The sequence below is a fragment of the Rhinoraja longicauda genome, chromosome 41 (genome assembly GCF_053455715.1).
Source record: "Rhinoraja longicauda isolate Sanriku21f chromosome 41, sRhiLon1.1, whole genome shotgun sequence".
NCBI classification, from domain to species: Eukaryota; Metazoa; Chordata; class Chondrichthyes; order Rajiformes; family Arhynchobatidae; genus Rhinoraja; species Rhinoraja longicauda.
In genome coordinates, this window is record NC_135993.1 from 14,651,589 (window position 1) to 14,674,377 (window position 22,789).

Below are 22,789 nucleotides of genomic sequence, written 5' to 3' on the forward strand. Positions count from 1 at the left end.
TTTGAGAAAGGACCTCCTTACTATTGAGGATGTGCAGCGTAGGCTAACGAGGTTAATCCCCGCGATGGCGGGACTGTCATCCGAGGGAAGATTGGAAAGACTGGGCTTGTATCCAATGGATTTAGAAGGATGAGTGGGGATCTTATAGAGACGTATAAAATTATTAAAGGACTAGAAAAACTAAATGCAGGAAAAATGTTCCCAATGTTGGGGGAGTCCAGAACCAGAGGCTACAGTCTAGGAACAAAGGGGAGGCATTGAGCCATTTTTCTCTGAGGTGAGAAAAATGTTTTTGACCCAGAGAGTTGGGAATTTGTGAAATTCGCTGCCATAAGAAGGCAGTGGAGGAAAATTCACTGGATGAATTTAAAATAGAGTTAGATGGAACTCTAGCGGTTAGTGGATTCAAGGGATCTGGGGAGAAGGCATTCACAGGTTACTGAGTGTGGATGATCACGCATGATCACAATGCATGGCGGTGCTGACTCGAAGGGCCAAATGGCCTCCTCCTGCACCTATTTTCTATGTTTCTATGATACACAAGTTTCAATAGATTTGTAAGGGGGTCTGTCGCGTGACAATGACGCGTGGATATTTTGAGGGAGTAACGGTAGACCATCTTTAGCTGCCTCACTAATGCCTTTGAAAAAATGTCTCTTCGGAGGTTTTCAAGATGTTTTCAAGATGTTTTCAAATATTAGTTGCAATTCAACATAAGACTTAGGAGGAGATGGTGAACGGTCATCTTGTGTGCAAATCTGTGAACAGTGTTGCACCATATGATTCGGCGAAGCGAACATTCCTGCTTCTGATTACATTTTAATGATTCTGTTGGCGTTGTGGATGACATTATAAGTTTTCGCCAGACGAGAAAACAGATACTGTTGTTGAGAGTGAGGGGTTTTAGGATGTAAAGCATGAATTGAGTTAGTTGTTATGAGATGTAAAGCAACAAAGACTGTTCTACTTAAGAACACTGAAAAAGTTTGGTCTACCCCAACAGCTGCTGACGACCTTCTACCGCTGCACCACAGAGAGCATCCTAACGCATGGCATCCCTGTGTGGTACCTCAGCTGCACGGAGGCAGAAAGGAAAGCTCTACACCGGGTAGTCCATAGAGCTCAGAGGGCCATCGGAACACAGCTACCAGACTTGGAGGGCATCTACAACACACGATGCCTCAGAAAAGCCACCAGCATCCACTAAGACTCTTCACACCCCTGCAACAGTCTGTTCGAACTCCTTCCATCGGGCAGATGATACAAGGCCTTCTACGCCCGCACCTCCAGACTCAGGAACAGCTTCATCCCCAGGGCCATAGCTGTTATGAACCGGTCCTGCTGAGCCGGATGGTCACAACGCATAGATCAACTTGCACTTTACCCTGTCTAAAACTGTTACATTTGTTTCGTTGGGTTGCTGTTGTCTACATTACTTAAATTATTGCATCGTATGGGAGGCGCATTCCCAATCTCGTTGTACCCCTGGGTACAATGACAATAAAGATATATTGTATTGTATTGTATTGTATTGTATGTTGCACGGGACTTGATTCTATTAAGTATATGTGCTTTGGAAGGACCAAGTGTAAAATCTATAAAATTGGAAGGGCTAGCTGGGAGTCAGAATGATCCAGACACATAAGTCTCGGGACTTCTCAAGGTGGATATCTAGGGACGTAAATTGCAGAAAAACGAGTAAGAGGACATCCCATGGTATTTTGATGGAACGGGGTGATTCTATTCCACCTTAATGCAACCGTGGCTTGGAAACAGCTGGATGTGAATCTATTTTAGGCCACATGTTATAGGAAATGTGTAAATATACCCGGGACGCTGGAGATCTGATTCAACAGAGTGGCGCCAGGAGCAGGTCCGTTAGAAGAAGTGTGAATAAGATGGCGTTGTTCTCACTGGCGAAGCAACGGACGAAGGCAACGCAATGTGTTTTATGTTAAAGGAGTTTAAAGAAGGAGCAGTGGTCTAGCAGTTATTCTCAAGATATAAGATATGTGAAGCCTGGGTTCGGCGGATTGCGCGGAGGAAACCACCAGAAGGTTCAACGGGCAGAAAGACGATCCCAGCAAAGCGTCGTGGAGAGCAAACAGGGCAGAGTGAGCTACGTAGGACACTTCTGACCATCCACTGCATCGTGACCTGTCCCCTGCCGTCCCGACTATGGCTTGCTGCTGGAACCCGATAGGCTAGGACGAAAGAGTGAGGCCGACGATCTGCGCAACTCCCCCTCACTTAAATCCAAGTCAAGCGCAAGTCATGACTTCAAGATATAAACCTACTTATAACCTTGTATTCAGACCCCACCCCCGCACCCCAAGACAGCAGCAAACACCGAGGAACAAATAGTTCACGGCACGAGAAACATAGAAACATAGAAAGTAGGTGCAGGGAGAGGCCATTCGGCCCTTCGAGCCATGGCTGATCATCCACAATCAGTAACCTGTGCCCAACTTCTCCCGATATCTCTTGATTCCACTAGCCCCCAGAGCTCTATCTAACTCTCTCTTAAATTCATCCATTGATTTCGCCTCCACTGCCCTCTTTGGCAGAGAATTGCCCAAATTCACAACTCTCTGGGTGAAAAAGTTCCTTCTCGCCTCAGTTTCAAATGGCCTCCCCTTTATTCTAAGCTGTACTACGGCAGTGGGCATAAACTGAGAAGAGTTTCAATTGTTTATAGTCAATTGATAAAACAATTGCTCTTTAAATCGATTATAAATCAATGTACTATGTGTACACGTAATTCGCGCCGGAGAGGGACATAAACCCCAAGGAATAACCAAATATTGCATCCCAAGTATCGATACGACACGATGAGATATGATAGAACTTTATTGATCCCAGGATGTAAATTGCCTGGCCACAAAACAAGACACGTGAAACATTAAAATAAAGTGACGAGTGGAATGTCCAGATGGGGGATGCGCAAAGATTCGGGAGGTAAGTCAATTTACCCACGACAAAAGATGGAGGAAATGTTCTGTTTAATAGCCGGGGGGGTCTTCAATGGCGTCCTGTGCTGCATCTTGGTGGAACCAGTCTGCTGCAAAAGGTACTCCTCAGGTTGACCGGTGTGTAATGGAGGGGGAGAGCTGTATTGTCCAAAATGCTCCGCAGTTTAAAGAGCATCCTCCCCTCCAAGACCACCTCCAGTGCATCCAGCTCCACCCCAGGGCGGAGCCAGTCTTCCTGATGAGCTGATTTATTCACAAAATGCTGGAGTAACGCAGCAGGTCAGGCAGCATCTCGGGATTGAAGGAATGGGTGACGTTTCGGGTCGAGACCCTTCTTCAGACTGATCCTTGTACCAGCATCTGCAGTTATTTTCTTATAATTCCTGATGAGCTGGTTGGACGGAACCAGCCATTTTACCTGGTGAACATGGTAAATCTTAAAGAAACCTGTTGGAATGACGTGCATCAGTGACTCCTAAAAATATTGAGCTGTTTCACGTTGTAAATTTGTGCATTAATTTCCCAAGAAAAACTTCCATACTTGTTGCTGATCTCCTCCGCGGTTATCCTGTCGTTGAATGCCAATGTTTTGAATCCAACAATAATGTCGCAAGCACCCAGTTGCCAAGTGCACTTACCTTATTCAATTGAATTATTTGCGCAGCTGTAGCTGCCTAATAGCTTTTTCCCGGTCAATTATCTGTGTTGACGGGTGTATGTAATACAAAAACGTCGACATTTGCAGATGTCTTTTTCCTATGGAAATTCAAATATTGTTTATTGAAAATTTTCTTCGTTATTTACATAGCTGCCCGTTCAATGTAAACACATAGTTGGTCGCATTTTTCAACTCTTCCCTGAATTTCTTCTGTGTCAGTGTATAGATACACGTGTTGGTGCACGTACTGAGAAACTGAAACATAAATCCACTTTGTTGAAATATATATACCGGAGTATTCAAATATTTGTCAGCGTAGGAATAATTCACCAATTGCCAGTTCATTGAATGTATTAAATAGGGCAACCACAATAATATGAAATTGGATGATAGAGCGAACAACAAAATCATTGATTTTCTCCGGTTCTCCACTTCTGAATCTTTCTGATTTTCACTACTGCTTCGTAATCCACTGTGGACTTTATTCGCCGCGATTATGTGCCTGACAGTTAAACCATTAAAAAGAAGAATGAAACAAATTGGTAATAACGGAGTCATGATACTGTCAAACAACTCGTATGCTTTCCACATGGATGAAGTATAGTACTCAGGTACTGGGACGCATCGCCAAGGCACATTGTCAATTATAACATTAGGTTCCACTACAAAATAAAATGGTGAGCACCTCGCGCAGCTAAGAACCACGACTGTTACCATAACTATTGTCGCTGTTTTCTCGGTGCAATATTTTACCCGCAGATTTGGACAACAAATCGCGACGTAACGATCGAACGTGAACGCAACCGTAAACCAAACGGAACAGTCCATGATTGCAACCCTAACGGCAAGCTGCAGAGCACATACCGGAGTTATGAGCAGGAAGCGGGAATATGAGTAGATATTATTAATTTGTTCCACGATGACGGCCGCTGCCATTCCGACTAGGTAGCGAGTGATGCATTTAGAGAGGCCACATTTTCCACGGGAGAGGATGATCATCGCCGTTAAATTCACTGAACGAGAAAGGAAAGCAGTGATGGTTTCGGGAACATTCCAACTAAACAGTTCCACTTGGTTCTGGGAGGAAATTAAGGCATTGAGCGTACGGAGTAAATTGTACCTTCGGCACTTGCCGCTTACGGACCCAGACCGCATACATTAATCAAACATTGATGTAAATAGTAGATCTGTCCAATATTTGAGAATGTGTATCCAGCAGACAAAGGACTGCATATAAATCAGTGCTAGACCAGTCTTTGTAAATGTACTCTAGTCGGGTGAAATTAAATAAATTAAACAGCGTGTAAACACTTAGAATGCCAGGGAGCATGGGGAAGCTGAAGCTCAGTCTTGCGGACTAAGTTTTTCTAGAAGTGTTAATTCGGGTTGTCTTTGTTTCCTCTCGACGTTGATGCGCTCATTTTCTCCGCCCTCAATGCAACGGGAAGCTCATTCTCCCTGACATCGCCTCAGTTAAGGTCTCTGCAGCAGCTGCGACTGATGTGCCAGACACGAGCTGCAGCTCTGCATCTCCTATTTCGTGGCTGTGATCAATGCACCTACCCGGCAATCGTATATACAACACTTTACCCTGATGAAGAGAGGGCATTTGATCTACCCTCAAAGTACCACACTCCAGCAACTGGAATGTTTTCAGTACTACCCAGTATGGATAAAGAGCTTTCCCTCAAACATTGATACTGCTTCACTTAAAACAAATTGCATTTCGTCCACAGAAAAGGTAACACAATCGGATCGACATTGCATAATGCGCAGAATAATCTTGGAATCAATTAGTTTTATATAACCGTCATCATTGGTACGGCCGATTCGGACCTGAAGACGGTTGCAATCGGAATACCAACCGAGCTGTGCAACCTTGAAAGCATTTGGACCGTAACGTCGTTGCAACATTAAGGTGGATATATCATGTTATCCAAAAACAAGAATTAGAAAGCAGGTAAGAAGAACGGCAAAAGTCGAAAGGAAAATGTTTGTTCCTGCTCGAATAATTTTAGAAGTCCGGAAAAAAATCAACATTACTGCTAACTGAAATTATGCAAGTTGGAAAACAAACAGTTCCAGGTAATAGAAAGTCAAACCCACTGAAATGGTATCCTTATCAAGCGGCTTACCGGGAATACCAATCGCTGCGAGGACGGGATAGTAAAGGCTCGCTACATTATAAATCGTTAGATATGGCATTTTGTTTGTGGAGCCGTGATCAGTTGCTCAAAGCATTCTAACAGTCCATGTACTGCCGATGGTTTTAAGAAGCAGTTATACAGGAGAAAGAAGGTCCATTAGACGAATTAATATGGGTCCCTGCACACGACGGCCCACATCAGTCACGTCCCACTGAACAAACACGCAAAATAGACTATTTTTACTCAGAGTGCCGTTGTGCAATGTATTTCACGTCTCGAGGGATGGTAGAAACACATGTTATTACTATTGTTTTGAACAAAATTATGCAAATTCCTTTATTTCACTCGTGTGCTTTATGGTGCTTGAATTTTTAAAATCCTGACATCACCATGGGCAATTGCCTCCATTTGCACGTGATTTCTGCAGTCAGCGCAGCGCAGAGCCTCCTGACATGAGGGAGGCTGTTTTTAATTTGCAGGGTGAATGCATGAAAGGACTTTGCTTCGCGACAGATTTACACCGCACTTTTCACTCTCGTGCTATTTTAATTCTGAACTTTCCTACAACGGATGGAATTTAGCATGAAAATTATTTCCTGTACTAATATCATATCATATCATATATATACAGCCGGAAACAGGCCTTTTCGGCCCACCAAGTCCTTGCCGCCCAGTGATCCCCGTACATTAACACTATCCTACACCCACTAGGGACATTTTTTACATTTACCCAGCCAATTAACCTACATACCTGTACGTCTTTGGAGTGTGGGAGGAAACCGAAGATCTCGGAGAAAACCCACGCAGGTCACGGGGAGAACGTACAAACTCCTTAAAGTGCAGCACCCGTAGTCAGGATCGAACCTGAGTCTCCGGCGCTGCATTCGCTGTAAAGCAGCAACTCTACCGCTGCGCTACCGTGCCGCCACAATAATGTATCTATTGTGGTATTAATTCATAAAAGTACAATAATTGAATAGCTTCTCATGACACCCATTTACATCTCCGAAAATCGGACGTGGAACTAGCTCATTGATATAATCAACGTATTTCCTTCTTGAGAAGATTGAGGAGATTTGGTGTGTCAGCGAATACTCTCTTGAAATTTTAAAGATGTAGAGTAGAGCCATATTGACTGGTTGCATCAAGGCCTGGTTCGCGGCAAATCGAACACCCAGGAACGAATAGCATTCTATTACAATGCAATAACCGATCCCTTGTCCCAATCTCCCTTACCTTCTGGGATCTTGCAGTTATATGCAAAAATGCAAAGTTGTCTATATAAAACTTGCTCGTTCCATGTCTTCCGGTTGAGGGGGTGCTGGACCTGTAGCTAGTTATAGTCCGTAGCCCCTGCCAAAGGCGCCTGGTGTCCTGCTGCTCCATCTGTGACTCCATCTTGTCCCGGTACCTCTTTTTTGCATCCTTCACTGCCCTTCGCAGTCGGTAGGACTCTCCCTTGTAGTCGTCCATGTTGCCGGATGCCAGGCCGGAGTTGTAAGCAGCGGTGCGAGCATTCACGGCCACGCGAATAGACCTGTCCACCCAGGGTTTTTGGTTAGGGAAGATACTGACCCTTACCGTGGGGATGATGGTATCGGCTATTGTGGCAATGAAGTCCGTAACCGCTTCCGCAAACTCATTTACGTCTCTGGAACTTGCTTGGAACATGTTCCAGTCGACTTCGCTCAGTGCATCTTGCAGCATGGCCTCTGAATGGTCAGCCCACCGCTTTACGTCCCTCGTCACTGTCGCTTCCCGTACTATCCGTTGTTTGTACTCCGGCAGCAGGAAAATGGCAGCGTGGTCAGATTTCCCAAAAGGAGGGAGAGAAACGGCCTTGTAGCCTTTCCTGAACGGCGTGTAGCAGTGGTCCAAAGTTCTTTCCCCCCTGGTGACACACGTGATGTGTTGGTAGAAGTTGGGCATGACCTTTTTGAGATTTCCCCTATTGAAGTCTCCAGCCACCAGCACAGCCGCATCAGGGTTCTTGTTTTGGTGTTGACACAACACATCGTGTAGGGTGGACAGTGCCACGTCGGTGTCCGCATGCGGTGGGATATAGACGGCTGTGATGATCACCGAGCTGAACTCCCGGGGTAGGTAGAATGGTCGGCATAGGATAGTTAAATGTTCCAGGTCCGGCGAGCAGGAACGAGAAAGCGTCTTAATATTCCCAGGATTACACCAGTTATTATTGGTCAAGAAGCAGACTCCTCCGCCCTTGGATTTCCCAGATTCTTTCGTTCTGTCCGCCCGGAAAACAGTGAAGGACTCGGATGGGCAGATCACCTGGTCAGGCACCAGCGGGGTCAGCCATGTTTCAGTCAGACAAAGGATGTTACAGTTCTTTATGTCCCTCTGGAATCTGATCCTTGCCCTGAGGTCATCCAGCTTGTTCTCCAGGGACTGGACGTTGGCCAGAAGTATGCTGGGCAGAGGTGGACGTAAGGCTTGGGTTCTCAGCCTGTTCCGAACCCCCCCTCGCTTCCCTCGGTGTTTTTTCCGACTTACCCACTGACCTGCGTTCCCACTGCTGCTGCCGCGGTGAGCTCCTTTGATGATCTCTATTGGTATATCGGTGAGTAGATTTCTGTTTAATAGTGCTCCTGTAGCGCTCGAGTTTAATTTTACGAGCGTTTCCCGGTCGTACATTGGTTAATGCTAAGTGCTAGCACACGCTAGAGCACTTAGGGATAATTTTAAAGTAAACATACCAGTTTAAAACGCACAGTTCCCGCAGAGCTACCACGACGGCGACTGGACCGGACCGCGCCATCGAGTGGTCACACTGCACATCGAGTATGTGTATGTGACAAATAAATTTGACTTGACTTGACTTGACTTCCACCGCCTGATATTGTAGTTGCGTGGAGCTGTGCATATGCCACACTACTTTGAGTCACTATACGCAACTCATCCCTTTAGACTAGCATTCCAGACTGCAGTAGCACGAACAAATCTGGCCGCCAAATTAATAGCTCGAATACGAATTCCGGACCAATTCAAAATTTACATGAAGTCCCTGCCCATGTAGAGTTCCCGATGGTGCACCAAGGGGGGGGGGGGGGCGCAGGAGTTGGATGAAACTAGAAAGTTCAATATTCATACCGCTGGGTTGTAGTCTGCCCATGCGAAATATGATATGCTTTTCGTCCAATTTTGCGTGTCGACTGACTCTGACAAAGGAAAAGGCCCAGGAAATCAAGATAAATATAAGAATGGGAAGGGGAGTTAAATTGGTTTGCAATCGGGAGGTCGCGTAGGCCAAGGCGGACTGAGCGTAAGATTTGAAATTGTGGGGGAGCGGGAGCAAGAGCGGAATTATGGAATACAAAAGAGACACCCCCGCCCCCCCCCCCCCCCCCCCCACCACCACCCCCGTTCGCTAAATAATGATGAAATCGCATCTTGAGAGTTGATGCGTCAGAGACGGATCAATTGAGAGTAAGAGATTGAGTATTTGCAGGAGACAGGGTGGGAATAAGTGGTGGCGAAATAGCCATCGGAGCCAATGCAATTGTAATAGACGTCGGACGATAGCGTATCTCTCGTGATGGAGACGATGATATCAAGAAAAGGGAAGGAAGTGTTGGAGAGGGTCCAGTGGAGTTTTAATGCAGGATGGAAGTTAGTTGTGAAGTTAATGTAGTCCATGAGTTCTGCATGGGCGCAGGAGGTAGCTCCTGTGCATTCGTCAATGTAGCAGAGATCGAGTTCCGGGATAGGGCCAGTGCACGCCTGGAACAGGGATAGTTCGACGTGCCCAACAAAATGGCAGGCACAGCTGGGACTCATGCTCGTGTCCGTGTCTACACCTTTGATTTGGAGGAAATGGGAGGAGTCCAAGGATACGATGTTAAGTTTGAGGACCATCTCAGCCAGGCGGAGCAGTGCATTCGTGCAGGGTAAACTGCTGGGTCTGCAGTCGCCGAAGAAACACAGGGCTTTGAGACCTTCCTTGTGGGGGGTAGTGTCGAGCGACTGGGCGTCCATCGTAAAGATGAGGGAACGGGGGCCGACAGCCTTCAGTCATTAAAGAGTCGAAGGGCGTGTGAGGATTCTTGTACATAGGAGGAAAGCAACTAGACCACGAGGGATAAGATGGAATCCAGGTATGTGGAAACGATTTCAGTGGGGCTGGAGCAGGCAGACGCAATGGGTCTACCGTGGCAGCTCTGCTTATGGATTTGGGGAAAAGGTAAAACTGGTCCATGTGCGGCTGGAGAACGATAATGTTGGAGGCTGTGGAGGACAGACAACCGGACGCGATAAAATCAGAGGTGGTTTGAGAGAAAATGGCCTGGTGTTCTTCTGTTGGTTCATGGACCAGGGATAATTAGGTGGGGGCATTTGAGAGCTATCGCATGGCCTTTGCCAGGTCGAGCTCAGCCCGGCAGACGACAGTAGCACCTCCCTTGTCAGCGGGTTTGATCATAATGCCAGGGTTTTCTTTTTAGTTGAACTTTTAGCATTGCTGTATCTCTTCCTTATCACCACTTTCCCAGCCTACTAGGGGTCATTATGGGTTCGACCCTTCCTAGGTCATCTGTTGGCGGCCCTGATTCATTTTCGCCTTTTGCGATCTCTAGTTCCTCTCCCCCAACCCCACCCCCCTTCCCTCCACATCAACTTTCAACCTGAAAAAGTGTTCCGAACCGAAAAGTCACCTGCTCCTTTTCTCCAGAGATGCTTCCTAACCCGCAAATTTGACCCAGCAACTTGTGTACATCTTCGGTATAAGGCAGCATCTGCAATTCCTTTATACGCCAAGCTTTAAGGTGACGGGGCGAATGTTTAAAAGGGAAATGAGCTTAAAGGTTTTCACAGTGGGAGATGGGCATCAGAACGACCTATTCGATGAAACTATTAGAAGCGTATAGACATAGACAAAGAATAGACATAGAAAATAGGTACAGTAGGAGACAATTTGGCCCTTCGAGCCAGCACCGCCATTCATTGTGATCATGGCTGACCATCCAAAGGCAGTAACCTGTGCCTGCCTTCTCCCCATATCATATCATATCATATCATATATCTACAGCCGGAAACAGGCCTTTTCGGCCCTCCAAGTCCGTGCCGCCCAGTGATCCCCGTACATTAACACTATCCTACACCCACTAGGGACAATTTTTACATTTACCCAGCCAATTAACCTACATACCTGTACGTCTTTGGAGTGTGGGAGGAAACCGAAGATCTCGGAGAAAACCCACGCAGGTCACGGGGAGAACGTACAAACTCCTTACAGTGCAGCACCCGTAGTCAGGATCGAACCTGTGTCTCCGGCGCTGCATTCGCTGTAAAGCAGCAACTCTACCGCTGCGCTACCGTGCCGCCTCCCTTGATTCCACTAGCCCCAGAGCTCTATCTAACTCTCTTTTAAATTCACCCAGTGAATTGGCCTCCACTGCCCTCTGTGGCAAAGAATTCCACAAATTCACAACTCTCTGGGTGAAAAAAAAAAATCTCACCTCAGTCTTAAATGGCCTTCACTTTATTCCTAGACTGCGGCCCCTGGTTCTGGACTTCCGCCAACATTGGGAACATTTTACTGGCATCTGGCTTATGATAGAAACATAGAAACATAGAAACATAGAAACATAGAAAATAGGTGCAGGAGGAGGCCATTCGGCCCTTCGAATCAGCACCGCCATTAATTCTGATCATGGCTGATCGTTCCCAATTAATAACCCGTGACTGCCTGCTCCCCATATCCCTTGATCCCACTAGCCCCTAGAGCTCTATCTAACTCTCTCTTAAATCCATCCAGTGATTTGGCTTCCACTACCCTCAAAGAATTCCACAAATTCACAACTCTCTGGGTGAGAGTTATAAAAGGACTTGTCCAGTCCTTCTATAATTTTATACGACTCAACAAAATCCCCTCTCATCCTTCTACATTCCAGTGAATACAAGACAAGTCTTTCAAATCTTTCCTCATATGACAGTCCCGCCATCCCGGGGATTAACCTCGTGACCCGACGCTGCGCTGCCTCCATAGCAAGGATGTCCTTCCTCAAATTAGGAGACCACACCTGCACACACTACTCCAGATGCAGTCTCCCCGGGGCCCAATACAACTGTAAAAGGACCTCTTTACTCCAATACTGAAATCCTCTCGTTATGAAGGCCAACATGCCATGAGCTTTCTTCACTGCCTGCTCTACCTGCACGCTTACTTTCTTTTTTTAGGTCTCTTCCTCGGGGCGTGGTTCGGCCGCGGGGCCTTCCATCGCCTGCGGGGCCTTCCATCGCCCGGCGCGGCTCGGCCGCTGGACTTAACATCGCCGGCGCAGCTCGGCCGCGGGACTTAACAGTGCCCTGTGCGGCTCGGCCGCGCGGCCTTCCATCGCCCGGTACGACCGCGGGACGTTTCAGCGCTCGTTGCGGCTCGGCCGCGGGATGTTTCAGCGCTCGGTGCGGCTCGGCCGCGGAGCCTTTCATCGCCCGGCGCGGCTCGGCCGCTGGACTTAACATCGCCGGCGCGGCTCGGCCGCGGGGCCTTCCATCGCCCGGCGCGGCTCGGCCGCGGGACTTAGCAGCGCCCGGCGCGGCTCGGCCGCGGGGCCTTCCATCGCCCGGTATGGCTCGGCCGCGGGGCCTTCCATCGCCCGGTGTGGCCGCGGGACATTTCAGCGCCCGGCGCGGCTCGGCCGCGGGGACTTCCATCCCCTTGCGGGGGCTGTGCGGGTCGGTCGCCTCGGTAGGGGTCGAGCTGCCTGTTCGTGGGCGTGGGGGAAGAGAGTGGAAGCTTTGTTGCCTTCCATCACAGTAAGGGGGTGTTTGGAGTCACTGTGATGGATGTTTATGTTGGGGTCGTGTGCCTTGTGTTCATTTCTTTTTTGTTGTGTTCTGTGACTGCTGGAAATGTAATTTCGTTCGGTATCTCGGTATCGAATGACAATAAAGCTTTGTATTCTGTATGTATGACAACAATCAAAATGTGAGGCAAGGAACTCACATCAAAGGTTTATATCAAAGACAGGAACGAAATGCTTGTGTAACTCAGCAGGATAGCCAGCCTGACTGGAGAAAACGTATGGATGATATTTCAGGTGGGCACCCCTCTTCAGACTGAAATTCAGCGTGGAGGGAGTCCAGAGACATGGGTGGGTACGGTGTGAAAACGACAGGTCAAAGCAGATGTGATAAGAAAATGTAGAATGGTTCATTGTCAGCCGAGCAAGAGGCGACAACGAGGCAAACAATCAATAATATTACGCAGGAAGACAACAGAACCAGTCCGAGAACAAGGATGGGTGAGGGACAGAAAGAGAGGTAAAACAAAGATTAATTGAAGTTATAGATATAGATATAGATATAGATATAGATATAGATATAGAATATAGATATAGAAAATAGGTGCAGGAGGAGGCCATTTGGCCCTTCCAGCCAGCACCGCCATTGATTGTAATCATGGCTGATCATCCACAATCAGTAACACGTGCATGCCTTCTCCCCATATCCCTCGATTCCACTAGCTGTTAGTTAGAGAAATCAATATTTCTGCCCAACCGAAATGTGAGGTGCATTTCCTTCAATTTGCGTAGGGCCTCACTCTAACAGAGGGAGGCCCATGTCAGAAAATTCAGGATGAAAATGTGTGGGGAAACTGGGAGATCGCGTACGGCTAGGTGGACTGAGCGGAGGTGCTCAGCGAAACGATCGCCGAGCCTGCACTTGATTAAGTCGAAATGTAGGAGTCCACACCTGGAACCGCGGATACGGTGGATGAGGTTGCAGGAGCTGCAAGTGAACCTTTGCCTCACCTGAAAGAATGTCGGTGTCATTGGACGGACATAGTGGGAAGGTATCGGGACAGGTGTTGCATCTCCTGCACGTGCAGGGAAACGTACGTGGGGAGGAGATGGGTTGTGTGAGAACGGATGCTTTAACCATGGAGTTGCGGAGGGAACGGTGTCTGCAGAAAAGGAAAAGGGTAGTGATGGGAAGATGTGGCTAGTTGTGAGATGCCGTTGGTGGTGGCGAAAATGTCGGAGAATTATGTGCTGTTTGCATCGGCTGACTTGGTGAAAGGTGAGGACTAGGGGACTATGTCCCATGTGCGACTGTGTGGAGAGTGGGCAAGAGCGGAGGTATGGGATATCGAAAGGCCCGTGTGAGTGCCTCGTTTTTGATGGAAGAGAGGAATTCCCGTTCGCTAAAAAATGAGGACATCTCGGCGGTCGACTGACATCTATTATAAACCCATTGATTCCCACAGCTATCTGGACAACACTTTTTCCCACCCTGCCTCCTGCAAATAATCTATCCCCTGCTTCTATTTCCTCCATATACGCTGCATCTGCGCCCAAGATGTGGTGTTCCTAACCAGGACACCCGAGATTTTCCACTTCCCGTAGAGACCGTTCCCTCCGCAGCTCCGTGCTCAACTCATCCTTGCCCACACAAACTCCCCCTCCCCAGATTCTTTCCCTTGCAAACTCCTCTGACAGTCGAAGTGCCCAGACAATCCTTTCAGGTGAGGCACTGGTCCACGTGTACCTCCTGCAACCTCATCTACGGTATTCGCTGTTCTAGATGTGGAATCCCGGCTATCGGAGAGACCAAGCGCGGGCTCGGTGATTGTTTCGCTGAACACAGTCGAGCAGTCCGCCGAGGCCCATGTGATCCCCCGGTTGCTAAACACTTTACCTCCCCCTCCCAATGCGTCACTGACCTTTCTGTCCTGGTGCTCCACCACTGTCAGAGTGAGGCCCAAAGCAAATTGGAGGGAAAACATCTTATAGTTCGCTTGGGCAGCTTACACTACAGCGGTATGAATTTGATTTCTCTCGCGTAAAGTGACCCTTGGTTTAAATTACTTTCTCCGTCTCTACCCCATCCTAATTCTCAGACTAATTCTACTGTCCTCCTGACTAAATATTACTGATTATATGCCGCGTTGTCACCTACCCCTCAGCTAACAATGTACCATTCTACATTTCCTTATCAGCAGCTTCCATGATCTGTCGTTTGCACACCTAGACCTCTAGACTCCCTCTCCACTGACTCTCAGTCTGAGGAAGAGTCTTGACCCTAAATTTCTGTCCAGAGATTCTGTAAGTCCCGCTCAGTTAGTCCACCATTTTGTGTCTATCGAAAGAACAGTCAGATTCTGCTTGCTCTATCTCTTTCGTCACCGCAATATTCAGCAACAAACCGCCCTGACGGACAAGGCCAAATGTTGCCCCCACTGTGGAAACAATGTTTATTTGGCAGTTATTGCTAAAAATTAAACAATGCTGATGTACTATTTTTGATTCTCGTAACTTAGACATCGTATCAAAAAGATAAAACGTGCAGCATTTGATTCAGCAAGGTGTTGAAATGTTTCTAATATCCCGAAAGGTATGGGAAGCATTTCACAATGGCTCAACGAGCACAAATATTTTAATGCACGTGTTTGTTCGGTGGTTTGTGGCTGATATGAATGAGAGATGCTCCCACTAATTGGCACAGTGGACCTTATGTCACGTGCATGTGCACCTATTAAACCATTCACCAGGACATGGAGGCACCAGGGCGGTTTTGAACAACTGATCGCAGATAGTCACGGAAAATGCCATTTCCAGCTATTTACTATATTGCGAGCGTTTACTATCCTTTACTTGCAGCGGTTGGAATCCCCGGTAAGGTGGCGCATCTGGTTCTTATTTCAGTTCTGGATTATGATAACGATAACATTTACTTTATTTTAATCTACTTGTGTTGCAATTCCTTATCCAACTCTATTTTTCCTATCGTTGACTTTATGATTTATAAAAAATGATCAGTTTCCATTGGTATTTCCGGCAATATTTCTTATACCTTGCATTAACGTAGAAATATAGATTTGCCACTGGAGTAAACCCAATCTTTCCGCCCACTATTACCATTGGAAAGTGTTTTTTTCTGGTGCGCTGGATATTACTGCCAGAGCAAAACATTGGTCCTCCTGCACTAGACAAAGTGGCTCCACGGAGTTCAACTCCAATGTGCAGTGTTGCAGATGGATTGGTGGGAATTGCTTGTGCACTGCTCTGCGGAAGGGAGATCGTATTTATTGCGGATGACACTGTAGTTAATGGCTTGATGGACTTGAATGTCGTGACGGCGGTGAAAACACTCCAACATTGTTACAGTCCAAATTGATATGTAAGGATATGACTCTCTGTCAGCACTGTACAGACCAGACAACGCACCAGGGGCCGGGAGTGTATGGCATGCATTAAACTACGCCGGTGCACAGCTCCATGGGCATAATATCTTGCTTGTTGTAAAAGATTTGCTGAGTCGCTGGATGTCAGTCCATCTTCGGAGGAATAATAAAATACGTCATCTTTGTTTATAAAACCAGCGGAATAGGGCAATGGAGATTCAGAACGCAAACCGATAGATGTCAGGACTAAGATACGCACAGCTGCAGTGTACGCGAAACAGTTCAGCTTTCATTTCAGGAGTAAGTGCAGATCAGCAGCTTGCACCCAGCAGTTGAACGGATTGCTCTGCGTCAAGTGGATGATGTATTTTTAAATGTGTAGGGATTGCGGTTCGAAGAGAGTTTGCGTCCAGTGCGCAAGGGATTTGCAAAGCGTTCTCTTTGATTTCCATTTAATATTTCATCCCAATATATCTCTGAAATCTTTTGTTTTGCTTACAACTCTGTTCTGTGGAGGCCGAACATAGGTTTGGTCATGAACGCCTCAAGTTAGAGAGAATAGAGAATAGAGAAATTCTCATAGAGAACTGGTTGGCAGACAAGAAGCAAAGAGTAGGAATAAACTGGTCCTTTCAGAATGTCAGGCAGTGGTGACTAGAGTGCTGCAAGGCTCGGTGCTGGGGCTGCAACTATTTATAATATATGAATGAATGAATGAATTGATTCATTAATCCATTCATTAATTAATTAATTGCTTAATTAATCAATTGATTGACCGGTCAATTATTTAATTACTTAATTGATTGATAAGTGCGTGAATGGATGAATGAATGAATGAATTAATTAATTGATTGGTTAAATAATTAATTAATAAGTTTATTGGCCAAGTATGCATGTACAAGGAGCCTTGGTGCTCCGCTCACAAATGACAATACAAACATATAGTTGACAATTAAGAATAAAGCATAACCACATCAAAACAATACGGATACAACATTACGGTCTAAACATGTGGGTGAAAATAAACCTGGGCTAAAAAGAGACTGCAGACATTGGTTATTGAGTAGAACTATCACTCGTGGGGAAAAAAATGTTTTTTTGTCTGGCTGTGGCTGCTTTGACAGTCCGGAGTCGCCTTCCAGAGGGAAGCACTTCAAAGAGTTTGTGGCCAGGGTGAGAGGGGTCAGATGATCTTGCCCGCTAGTTTCCTGACACTTGCAGTGTGCAGTTCGTCAATGGGGGGAAGGTTGCAGCCAACAACCTTCTCAACTGTGCGAACGATCCGTTGCAGCCTCCGGATGTCGTGCGTGGTGGCTGAGCCAAACCAGACCATGATCTAGAAGGTGAGGACGGACTCAATGATAGCAGTAAAGAATTGGGACCATCATTGCCTGTGGCAGATTGTGTTTCTTCAGATGCCGCAGGAAGTACATCCTCTGTTGGACATTTTTGACTGTGGTGTCGATGGTGGCCCCCCATTTAAGGTCCCTGGAGATGATGGCTCCAAGGAACTTAAATGGCCGCACAGATGTGACTATGGTGTTGTTGATGGTGAGTGGGGGAGGGGAGGGGGATCTCTTCGAAAGTCTACAATTAGTTCCACTGTCTTGAGAGCATTGAGCTCCAGGTTTTTGCGATGGCACCAGGACGCCAGCTGTGTCACTTCCCCTCTGTAGGCAGATTCCTTCCCATCCTGGATCAGTCCAATGAGGGTAGTGTCATCTGCAAACTTGAGGAGCTTGACAGAGGAGTCTGTGGAGGTGTAGTAGCGGGCCAGGCAGCATCTCAGGACAGAAGGAATGGGTGACGATTCGGGTCATATCATCATATCTATACAGCCGGAAACAGGCCTATTCGGCCCTCCAAGTCCGTGCCGCCCAGCGATCCCCGTACATTAACACTATCCTACACCCACTAGGGCCAATTTTTACATTTACCCAGCCAATTAACCTACATACCTGTACGTCTTTGGAGTGTGGGAGGAAACCGAAGATCTCGGAGAAAACCCACGCAGGTCACGGGGAGAACGTACAAACTCCTTACAGTGCAGCACCCGTAGTCAGGATCGAACCTGAGTCTCCGGCGCTGCATTCGCTGTAAAGCAGCAACTCTACCGCTGCGCTACCGTGCCGTCGAGACCCTTCTTCAGACTGATGTCAGGGGAGGGGGCGGGACAAAGATAGGATGTAGTAGGAGACAGGAAGACTGTGGGAGAACTGGGAAGGGGAGGGGAAAGAGAGGGACAGAGGAACTATCTGAAGTTGGAGAAGTCAATGTTCATATCGCAGGGGAGTAAACTGCCCAAGCGAACTATGAGATGCTGTTCTTCCAATTTGCGCTGGGCCTCACTATTGCAATGGTGGATGACAATGACAGAAAGGTCATACTGGGAGTGGGAGGGGGAGTTCAAGTGCTGAGCCACCAGGAGATCAAGTTAATTAAGGTGGACTGAGCAAAGGTGTTGAACGAAACGGTCGCCGAGCATGCGTTTGGTCTCGCCGTCGTAGAGAAGTTGACATCTGGAACACCGGCTACAATCGATGAGGTTGGAAGAAGTGCAGGTGAACCTCTGCCTCACCTGGAAAGACTGTTTGGGTCTTTGGATGAAGTTGAGGGAGGAAGTAAAGGGACAGGTATTGCATCCCCTGCGGTTGCAGGGGAGAGTACCTGGGAAGAGGGTGGTTTGGGTGGGGATGGACGAGTGTACAATGGAGTTACGGAGGGAACGGTCTCTGCGGAAAGCAGAAAGTGGTACAGATGGGAAGATGTGGTCAATAGTGGGATCCCGTTGGAGGTGACGGAAATGTTGGAGGATAAATTGTTGCATACAACGGCTGATGGGGTGGAAGGTGAGGTCTCTATCGTTGTTACGAATGGGGAGAGGGGGAACAAGAGCGGAGCTGCGGGATATAGAGGAGGCCCCAGTGAGAGTCTCATCTATAATGGAAGAGGGGAACCCTCGTTTCCTAAATAATGAGGACATCTCTGCTACCGGAGTATGAAACACGTCATCCTGGACGCAGATGCGGCGCAGACGGAGGAATTGGGAGTAGTGGATAGAGTTTTTACAGGAGACATGGTGGGAAGAAGTGTAGTCAAGAAAGCTGTGGGAGTCAGTAGTTTCTTAGTAGATGTCGGTCACCAGTCTGTCTCATGTGATGTAGATGATGAGATCCAGAAACGGTAGGAAGATGTCGGAGATGTTCAAGTATATTTAAGAACAGGATGGAAATTAGTGGTGACATTTGTGAAATCATTGTTCTGCATGGGTACAAGAGGTATGACCAATGCAGTCGTCAATGTAGCGGAGGTAGCGTTCGGGGATGGGGCCAGTGTATGCCTGTAACTGGGATTGTTCCACGTACCCTAAAAAGAGGCAGGCACAGCTAGGGCCCATGCGAGTGCCCATAGCTACGCCTCGGATTTGGATGAAGTGGGAGGAGTCAAAGGAGAATTTGTTGAGGTTAAGAACCAGTTCTGCTTGGCGGAGGAAAGTATTGGTGGATGGAGATTGGCTGGTTCTGCGGTTGAGGAAGAAACGGTGGGCATCAAGTCCACCCTGGTGGGGGATGGAGGCATAGAGTGACTGGACATCCATGATAAAGATGAGGGAGTGGGGGCATGGAAACCGAAAGTTATTGAGGTGACGGGAGCATGTGAGGTATCTTGGACATAGGTAGGAGGGATTTGACCAGGGGGGATATGATGGAGTTGAGGTACGTGGAAATTAATTGGTTGGGACATGAACAGGCAGAAACAATGGGTCTGCCAGGACAGTTCAGTTTGTGGAGAAGGTAAAGGCTGGGGATCGATAAGGTTGGAGGCATTAGGGGGCAGAGCGCTGGAATTGGTGAGATCAGTGATAATGTGAGTGATTATGGTCTGGTGCTCGTCAGTGGTGCCATGGTCCAACGATAAGAAGGCGGAGGTGTCTGAGAGTTGTCGTCTGGCCTCAGTCCGGTGAAGGTCAGCGCGCCAGACTACCACGGCACCTCCCTTGTCTGCGGGTTTGATAACTAAGTCGGGGTTGCTGAAGAGTAGGTGGAGGGCTGTGTGTTCAGGAGGGGAGAGGTTAGAATATCAGGAGGGGAGAGGTTATAGTAGGGGAGTGGAAAAGTTGAGGCGGTTGACGTCACGCCGGCAGTTAGAAATGAAAAGGTCGAGTGAAGGTAGATGGCCCGTAGGAGTCCAAGAGGAGGGGTTCCTCTGGAGACGGGAGAAGGTATCAACCCAGGATGGCATGTTGGCTTCATAACGAAAGGATTTGAGTATAGGAGAAAAGAGGTCCTTCTGTTGTTGTACAGGTCCCTGGTGAGCCAACATCTGGAGTATTGTGTGCGGTTTTGCTCTCATAATTTGAGGAAGGACGTCTTTGCTATCGACGCAGTGTAGCGTAGGCTGATGAGGTTAATCCCTGGGATGGCGGGACTGTCATATCAGGAAAGATTTGAAAGACTGGGCTTGTATCCACTGGAGTTTAGAAGGATGAGATGGGATCGTATAGAGACATATTAAATTATAAAAGGACTGGACAAGCTAGATGCAGGAACAACGTTGCGGGGTCCAGAACCAGTGGCCATAGTCTAGTAATAAAGGGAAGGCCATTTTAAATGAGGTGAGAAGAAACTTTTTAACCCAGAGAGTTGTGAATTTATGGAATTCTGTCACAGAAGGCAGTGGAGGTCAATTCACTGGTTGAATTTAAAAGAGAGTTAGATAGAGCTCTCGGGGCTCGTGGAATCAAGGGATATGAGGAGAAGGCAGGCACGGATTACTGATTGTGCATCATCAGCCGTGATCAAAATGAATGGTGGTGCTGGCTCAAAGGGCCTAATGGCCTCCTCCTGCACCTATTTTCTATGTTTCTACGTTTCTATGTAAGTTCGATTGGTAAATGTGCAATCTTCTGCACTCAATTGAGAATTTCCTACCATTACTTAACATCCTTCCTCTCTATTCCCCCGCTGCCCTGCTGCGCAGCTGCTTATCCAACTGTAATATTATTTCGATGTTCCTCTCTTTATTAGCCTAAACTCACCCATCGGACGACTCGGGTACCTGTCCATATTGCAGCTATTACGGCCACTTGGCTCGGTCCACGCTTCGGTTGCATTGCCTTTATCGCTGAAGTAACTTTTATCTCAGCACCTAATTGTTGAAGAGAACAATGCTTATTTCCATGAGAATTGTGGCTGCACCCAATCAGAGATCGGTTTTTTTCATTTCCATTCATCTCATGCGACCATCCCTCCAAAACAACGCTCACTTTTCTCCCATTTTCAGTTTTAATGACCGCCGGCTTCCTGACAAGACATTAATGTTTCTTCTTTCACCGATGCAATATACCTGCTGAATTTCCACTATTATAGAAACATAGAAACATAGAAAATATGTGCAGGAGGAGGCCATTTGGCCATTCGAGCCAGCACCGCCATGCATTGCGATCGTCCCCAATCAATAACCCGTGCCTGCCTTCTCCCCACATCCCTCGATTCCACTAGCCCCTAGAGCTCAATCTAACTCTGTCTTAAATCCATCCAGTGATTTGGCTTCCACTGCCCTCTGCGGCAGAGAATTCCACAAATTCAGAACTCTCTGGCTGGAAAAGTTTTTTTCTCACCTCAGTTTTAAATGCCCCCCCCCCCCCCCTTTATTCCAAGACTGTGTCCCCTGGTTCTGGACTCGCCCGATATTTGGAACAGTTTTCCAGCATCTATCTTGTCCAGTCCTTTTATAATTTTATATGTTTCTATAAGATCTCCTCTCATCCTTCTAAACTCCAGTGAATAAAAGCCTAGTCTTTTCAATCTTTCCTCATATGACAGTCCCCTTTATCTCTTTTCATTTCGGATGACTGCGGTAATTTCTTCGAGGCCTAATCAGCACTACCTCATTTTACCTTGTTTTACAAGTTTAAAATTACGTGGTAGCAGCCAGACACCAAGTTTCTTCCATTCGCTTACGTCGTTGTTAAGTGCAGCCGAATGAATACCTGTGGTGGCGACTGGAGGTACTGGCTTGTGTGAGCTACGATCACGACATTTCTTTCGGGGTGAATTAAGCGAAACGAGTGATATTCAACGTTTTTGAAATAAACTTTCTTCTTTCTCTCCTTTTGTCTTTCACTCCTTTCTCTCGCAGTTAACTTAACGGCGATCCTGATCCTCTCCCGTGGAAAGTGTGGACTCTCCAAATGTATTACACGCTACCTGGTGGGGATGGCAGCGGCCGATTTCCTTGTAGTTGTCATTGCTGTTGTTGCGGAGCAGATTAATCTTCTCTATTCGTACGCTAGTTTCTTGCAGGTAACCCCGGTATGTGCTGTAGCGTTGATCTTTAACATAGCAAGCATGGACTGTTCCGTTTGGTTAACGGTTGCTTTCACGTTCGATCGCTTCATCGCGATTTGCTGCCCAAACCAGCAGGAAAAATATTGTACCGAAAGAAAAGCAACAATAGTAATAATAACAGTGGCTATTCTGAGCTGCTTGAGGTGCATTCCATTTTACTTTCTAATGCAGCCTCAAGTCACCATTGACAATGTACCATGGGGCTGTGTACCAGTACCTGAATACTATACTTCCTTCTTCTGGAAAACACATGAGTTAATTGACAGTATTATAACACCGTTATTACCAATTTGTTTTATTCTTCTGTGTAATGGTTTAACAATCCGCCACATTATTGCAGCAAATAAAGTCCGCATGGGACTCCGGAGTAACAGTGAAAATCAGAAGGATACGGAGGTGGAGAACCGTAGAAAATCGATGATTCTGCTGTTCGCTTTGTCAACCAATTTCATATTACTGTGGTTGCCCTATGTCATACACTCCATGACATGGCAGACTGTGAATATTGCATACGAAGA